General features: G+C 54.6%; 1 long non-coding RNA gene across 1 annotated transcript in view; it reads right to left on the minus strand.

Moving 5' to 3' along the window:
- Nucleotides 1-1,116: 1,116 nt before the first annotated feature.
- Nucleotides 1,117-6,936, minus strand: part of LOC116652554 (uncharacterized) — an 8,119-nt gene continuing 2,299 nt past the window's right edge. The window contains exon 2 of the long non-coding RNA XR_004305702.2: nt 1,117-2,221. This is a non-coding gene — a long non-coding RNA (uncharacterized LOC116652554). The remainder of the gene's footprint in view (nt 2,222-6,936) is intronic.

Below are 6,936 nucleotides of genomic sequence, written 5' to 3' on the forward strand. Positions count from 1 at the left end.
TTTGCAAAGCAGTTTGTCATGCTCAGTAGTTGGATGAGTGAAAGATCTTGGCCAGAAGGAAGTATAGGATACATACAGTTAGCACCTGAAATTTACACAATATTAATAATATGTTCCATGCAGTTGTTCCATTATTTGGATTGTCCAGTGGTATTGTGGGATCATTAAATAAAGGAAAAATATGAGTGATAAGCACATTGACTTGCACAGAAGAGCATGTGTACTGAACTGTTGGGGCCATTGTTATAATGACAGGACTTCATAAGCCCTGAAGAAATCAAAATAACATTTGAATCTCAGTGGCATTATTTATGGAGGGAAGAACACCAGAGTGAAAAAGTTTCCCCAGTAACAGTTGGGAGCTGCAAAACTCTTCTTATCCTTGGCATGTCTTCTGTTTCACAAATTGCCAGAGTTCTGGTCATGTACTTTTAACATCTTACCATTTTCATTCTTCCCATTCCTACAGAAGAGCCTGTTTTGTGATGCAGTTGATACTCTTGAATTCTTATTTGAGTAGGTAAGTATTAAACTTTCTCATTAAATATAATAATAATAAATTATAGAAAGTAGTCTTTAGGGCTGATGTCAGGATTTAGGTTAATTTCTTTTATAAGTAGGCAATATTTGGTTAAGAACATTAATAAAATGGTTATTATTTACAATTTGTGAGCAATATCACATGCAAAAATAAAATGAAATAAGACAAAATAAATAAAAGAAAGCTGTTCTGAATAATTTTATTCTAGAATTTTGTTGGTAGATTAAATAGTTCTAGGAACAGGGCTACATTTTCTAAGTACCACCACTAAGGTGACAGTGAATAATTAAGTTTATATTAAGAGCACAGCTGATGATGTCTGCTTCTAGCTATAATGAATTTGCCTGATACAACTATAGGAGTTTGTGGATAGTTGCCTTCAGCCCAGCCCTTTGTCTATCATGCCTGAGGGTACTAATCAAAGAGGAACCCCTACACTTCGGGATGATGGAGCAAAACCATCCTGTCATCCTGCTCTTAAATTGTATCCTTTTTGTACTTGGAAAATCATAATTCGGTCTCATTTTGCCATACTTAGCTATTTTCTTATAAACAATGTATTTCAGAAAACGAGAGTTTGTCAAACTTGTACAACTTTATTAATAATACTGAGTTAAACTTTATCTTAACACATCTATAATTTTCCTGAGACTCTTCTCATAACCGTTTTCACAGGTCCTTGCTACTCAGATATGTTTGGTGGAATTTTCTCAATGTAGAAGTAGAATGTTCAGTGACTGGAAAACATCCTCAGACCTAAGTCAGAAAGCATTTGAACATCAGCACTGATTTGGTCCTCTTAGTCACTCTGCCTGATAACCCTAAATAAAGTAAGGTGGGTGAACACTTGCAAAAAAACAATAATTCCAGAAACTCAGATTTCTAGGTAGGTCTGCTTGGCACCAGATGGTTTCTACATACTACTGTAACAATAACAGGTTCAAGTTTTCTCTACATGCTGCTGTAACAATAACATGCTCAAACTTCTCAAAGATCATGTTGCCTCAGTAAAGCATTTCTTAGAAGAATATTAGTGAAATACTAGCACTTAATGGAATGTGTGAAGACAGAGGTAGTGCTGCTTAATTATCTAGAGCAATTGGCAAGTTTAGTAGGATCACTGCATTCATTATGGTTTTCTCATAATTGCTAATATTCTTCACAGAAACACATGGTAGCTCATCCAAAACATGTTTGTTTGGTTTTTTTTTTAAATTTTTTTCAGTACAAAATTTTATGTTATACATTATAGCATTTTGTAATGCAGTTGTGCAGTGTATGCTGACAAATATGCACAAGTTAACAAGTCTAACTAGATTATAAGTATTCAGATAAAGGCAACTTGGGATGTTTATCATGATGAGATGATTCACATTGTTTAGACGGATGAATGAAAGTATCTTGGCAAGGGACATTCTTGCTTCCATTTACTTAAGTAAACATCTACATGTTATCTACAATATTTGATTACAGTATGACTGTGATTAAATTTGTCACACAAAGTATTTGATCTACATTTTATTATACATTTGAGATTACATAATCAACAACAAATTACAGTAATGGTGGGTATAGTGCTTCATTATGAAGTTTGCTTAGAAGGCACATACTCAGGGCAATAGGAGAAAAGCTCTGAAGCTCCCAGATCCAGCTTTGCTCAAGGTAAATTCTCAATGACAACTAAAAAGTGAGAAACAATGAAATGCAAAAAACTCAGATTGGTTTTGTTCCTACAAATCTACATAGTATTTAAAAAGACATATTTAATGAATCTAATATATAAGCTTTTGTAGACTGCTGTCTGCAAAATAAGAAGATCATTCCTCCCAGTATGTGCAAATAGATAAAATAAGCCATGAGAAATGTTTAGATATTGTGGTAAACTCTGTACAGAGTGAATGATCCCAGTACTCAAACATCACTGAATGGTTATGGTTATGGTTATGGTTATGCTACTGTTTCTCCAGCAACCACGCTGTACTGGGGGAGAATGACCTACTGTCTAACTATTTAGTTACACTTGGCTTGTTTATGTTATCTCGTTTCAAATTTAGAACTGAAGTCTGCATAATTTTACCCATTATTCATCTTCTTAATGTAGGTAGCTCCTATGAACTATGTGTATGAAAGCTTGCACAGTCCATCCATAATGAAATCCTAAAAGGGGGTGGGAGACGGGGGGGGGGGGGGGGGGGAGGGGGAAGTTTTAAATAAATTCATACCATATTTCAATACATTTAAGCCTTCGGAATATTATTTTGGAGTCTCTCTCTTCACATATTGTGCCTTGGTCTTAGTACTTTATGAAAGTTGTCATCAAAACATTAAAAACGTCAATACAGAAGATAAGAACATGGAGAAAATGATTGTATTAGGTTAAAAAAAATTGTTTTATAAGAAGATGATCCATCTTCTAAATATCAATTTTCAAGCTCATCTATGAATGTTACATCACAGTAGAGGAGCAAAATTTACTTAAAGCTGTAGAAATAGAGACTGCAAATATACACTGAATAAAAATATTAATTCCATTAATCTCTGAAATGGTAGATAAGGTAAAATGGACCTATGGCAGTCAGCTTCATTGCTCTTCAGATTCCTAATGTGCTAATAAAACAGCAGTAGGGTGGGGAGTGGAAGGGTGGGGAGGGGAGGGGAGGGGAGGGGAAAGGAGGGCTGGGAGTGGACGGGTAGGGAGGGGAGGGGAGGGGAGGGGAGGGGAGGGGAGGGGAGGGGGGGAGGGAGGGGAGGGAGGGGAGGGGAGGGGAGGGGAGGGGAGGGGAGGGAGGGGAGGGGAGGGAAGGGGAGGGGAGGGAAGGGGAGGGGAGGGAAGGGGAGGGGAGGGAAGGGGAGGGGAGGGGAGGGGAGGGGAGGGGAGGGGAGGGCAGAGGAGGTGTGATGAAGGGAATGGGATGTGTGGGGAGTGGAAGGGTGGGGAGGGGAGGAAAGGGAGGGGAAGGGTGGGGCGGGGTGTAGTGGGGAGGAAAGGGGAGAGTAAGGGAGAGGTGTGGAGGGTGAGGGGAGGGGAGGGGAGGGGTGAGGTGTGAATGGGGAGGGGAGGGGGTGGGGAGGGGAGTGGAAGGGTGGGGAGCAGAGGGGTGGGGAGGGGAGGGGAGGGAAAGGCAGGGGAGGGTGGGAAGGGGGAGGGGAGAGGAGGGGAGGGGAGGTGAAGGGGAGGGGAAGAGAGGGGAGGGGTGGAGAGGGGAGGGAATGTCAAGGGAGGGAGGGGAGGGGAGGGGAGGGGAGGGGAGGGGAGGGGAGGGGAGGGGTTGTGAGGGGAGGGGAGGGGAGGGGTGGAGAGGGGTATGGAGGGGTGGGGTTGGGAGGGGTGTGGAGGGGTGTGGAGGGTGTGGAGGGGAGGCGAAGGGAGGCGGAGGGGAGGGAGGGGAGGGGAGAAGAGGGGAGGGGAGGGGAAGGCTTGGGAGGGGAGGGGAGGGGTGGGCTTGGGAGGGGAGGGAAGGGGGAGGGGAGGGCAGGGGGAGGGGAGGGGAGGGGTTGTGAGGGGAGGGGAGGGGAGGGGAGGTGAAGGGAGGGGAGGGGAGCGGAGGGGAGGGGAGGGGAGGGGAGGGGGAGGGGAAGGGAGGGAGGGGAGGGGAGGGGAGGGCAGGGGAGGGGAGGGGAGGGGGAGGGGCAGGGAGGGGAGGGGAGGGCAGGGAGGGGTGGGCCGGGGAGGTGTGGAAGGGAATGGGAGGTGTGGGGAATGGAAGGGTGGGGAGGGGAGGAATGGGAGGGGAAGGGTGGGGCGGTGTGTGGTGGGGAGGAAGGGGAGAGTAGGGGAGAGGTGGGGAGGGGGAGGGGAGGGGAGGAGGGAGGAGGGGAGGGGAGGGAAGGGGGATGGGAGGGGTTGGAGGGGAGGGGAGGGGAGGGGAGGGAAGGGGAGGGGAGGGGAGGGGAGGGGAGGGGAGGGGAGGGGAGGGGAGGGGAGGGGAGGGGAGGGGAAGAGGTGGTGTGGGTAGTGTAAGGGTGGGGAGGGGAGGGGAGGGGAGGGGAGGGGAGAGGAGGGGAAGGAATGGGAGGTGTGGGGAGTGGAAGGGTGGGGAGGGGAGGAAAGGGAGGGGAAGGGTGGGGCGGTGTGTAGTGGGGAGGAAAGGGGAGAGTAGGGGAGAGGTGGGGAGGGGGAGGGGAGGGGAGAAGAGAGGAGGGGAGGGGAGGGGAGGGAAGGGGAGGGCAGGTGTGGGGAAGGGAGGTGTGGGTAGTGTAATGGTGGGGAGGGGAGGGGAGGGGTTGTGAGGGGAGGAGAGGGGAGGGGAGGGGAATAGGAGGGGTATGGAGGGGTGGGGTTGGGAGGGGTTGGGAGGGGTTGGGAGGGGTGTGGAGGGGAGGCGAAGGGAGGCGGAGGGGAGGGGAGGGGAGGGGAGGGGAGGGGAGGGGAGGGGAGGGGAGGGGGAGGGGAGGGGAGGGGAGGGGAGGGGAGGGCAGGTGTGGGGAAGGGGTGGTGTGGGTAGTGTAAGGGTGGGGAGGGGAGGGGAGGGGAGGGGAAGGGAAGGGAGGTGTGGGGAGTGGAAGGGTGGGGAGGGGACAAAAGGGAGGGGAAGGGTGGGGCGGTGTGTAGTGGGGAGGAAAGGGGAGAGTAGGGGAGAGGTGGGGAGGGGGAGGGGAGGGGAGGGGAAAGGAGGGCTGGGAGTGGACGGGTAGGGAGGGGAGGGGAGGGGAGGGAGGGGAGGGGAGGGGAGGGGAGGGAGGGGAGGGAAGGGGAGGGAGGGAAGGGGAGGGGAGGGGAGGGGAGGGGAGGGCAGAGGAGGTGTGATGAAGGGAATGGGAGGTGTGGGAGTGGAAGGGTGGGGGGAGGAAAGGGAGGGGAAGGGTGGGGCGGGGTGTAGTGGGGAGGAAAGGGGAGAGTAAGGGAGAGGTGTGGAGGGTGAGGGGAGGGGAGGGGAGGGGTGAGGTGTGAATGGGGAGGGGAGGGGGTGGGGAGGGGAGTGGAAGGGTGGGGAGCAGAGGGGTGGGGAGGGGAGGGGAGGGAAAGGCAGGGGAGGGTGGGAAGGGGAGGGGAGAGGAGGGAGGGGAGGTGAAGGGGAGGGGAAGAGAGGGGAGGGGTGGAGAGGGGAGGGAATGTCAAGGGGAGGGGAGGGGAGGGGAGGGGAGGGGAGGGGAGGGGAGGGGAGGGGAGGGGTTGTGAGGGGAGGGGAGGGGAGGGGTGGAGAGGGGTATGGAGGGGTGGGGTTGGAGGGGTGTGGAGGGGTGTGGAGGGGTGTGGAGGGGAGGCGAAGGGAGGCGGAGGGGAGGGGAGGGGAGGGGAGAAGAGGGGAGGGGAGGGGAAGGCTTGGGAGGGGAGGGGAGGGGTGGGCTTGGGAGGGGAGGGAAGGGGAGGGGAGGGCAGGGGAGGGGAGGGGAGGGGTTGTGAGGGGAGGGGGGGAGGGGAGGTGAAGGGAGGGGAGGGGAGCGGAGGGGAGGGGAGGGGAGGGGAGGGGAGGGGAAGGGAGGGGAGGGGAGGGGAGGGCAGGGGAGGGGAGGGGAGGGGGAGGGGAGGGAGGGGAGGGGAGGGCAGGGGAGGGGTGGGCCGGGGAGGTGTGGGAAGGGAATGGGAGGTGTGGGGAATGGAAGGGTGGGGAGGGGAGGAATGGGAGGGGAAGGGTGGGGCGGTGTGTGGTGGGGAGGAAGGGGAGAGTAGGGGAGAGGTGGGGAGGGGGAGGGGAGGGGAGGAGGGAGGAGGGGAGGGGAGGGAAGGGGGATGGGAGGGGTTGGAGGGGAGGGGAGGGGAGGGGAGGGAAGGGGAGGGGAGGGAGGGGAGGGGAGGGGAGGGGAGGGGAGGGGAGGGGAGGGGAGGGGAGGGAGGGGAGGGGAAGAGGTGGTGTGGGTAGTGTAAGGGTGGGGAGGGGAGGGGAGGGGAGGGGAGGGGAGAGGAGGGGAAGGGAATGGGAGGTGTGGGGAGTGGAAGGGTGGGGAGGGGAGGAAAGGGAGGGGAAGGGTGGGGCGGTGTGTAGTGGGGAGGAAAGGGGAGAGTAGGGAGAGGTGGGGAGGGGGAGGGGAGGGAGAAGAGAGGAGGGGAGGGGAGGGGAGGGAAGGGGAGGGCAGGTGTGGGGAAGGGGAGGTGTGGGTAGTGTAATGGTGGGGAGGGGAGGGAGGGGTGTGAGGGGAGGAGAGGGGAGGGGAGGGAATAGGAGGGGGTATGGAGGGGTGGGGTTGGGAGGGGTGGGAGGGGTGTGGAGGGGTGTGGAGGGGAGGCGAAGGGAGGAGGGGAGGGGAGGGGAGGGAGGGGAGGGGAGGGGAGGGGAGGGGAGGGGAGGGGAGGGGAGGGGAGGGGGGGGCTTGGGAGGGGAGGGGTGGGCTTGGGAGGGGAGGGGAGGGGAGGGCAGGGGAGGGGAGGGGAGAGGTGTGGTGGAGGAGGGGAGGGGGAGAGGAGAGGGGGGAGGGGGAGGGGAATGGGAGGGGAGGGGATGGGATGGGGATGGGGA

This window comes from Coturnix japonica, chromosome Z (assembly GCF_054131305.1).
Source record: "Coturnix japonica strain WE chromosome Z, WE-NBRP24, whole genome shotgun sequence".
Lineage (NCBI taxonomy): Eukaryota > Metazoa > Chordata > Aves > Galliformes > Phasianidae > Coturnix > Coturnix japonica.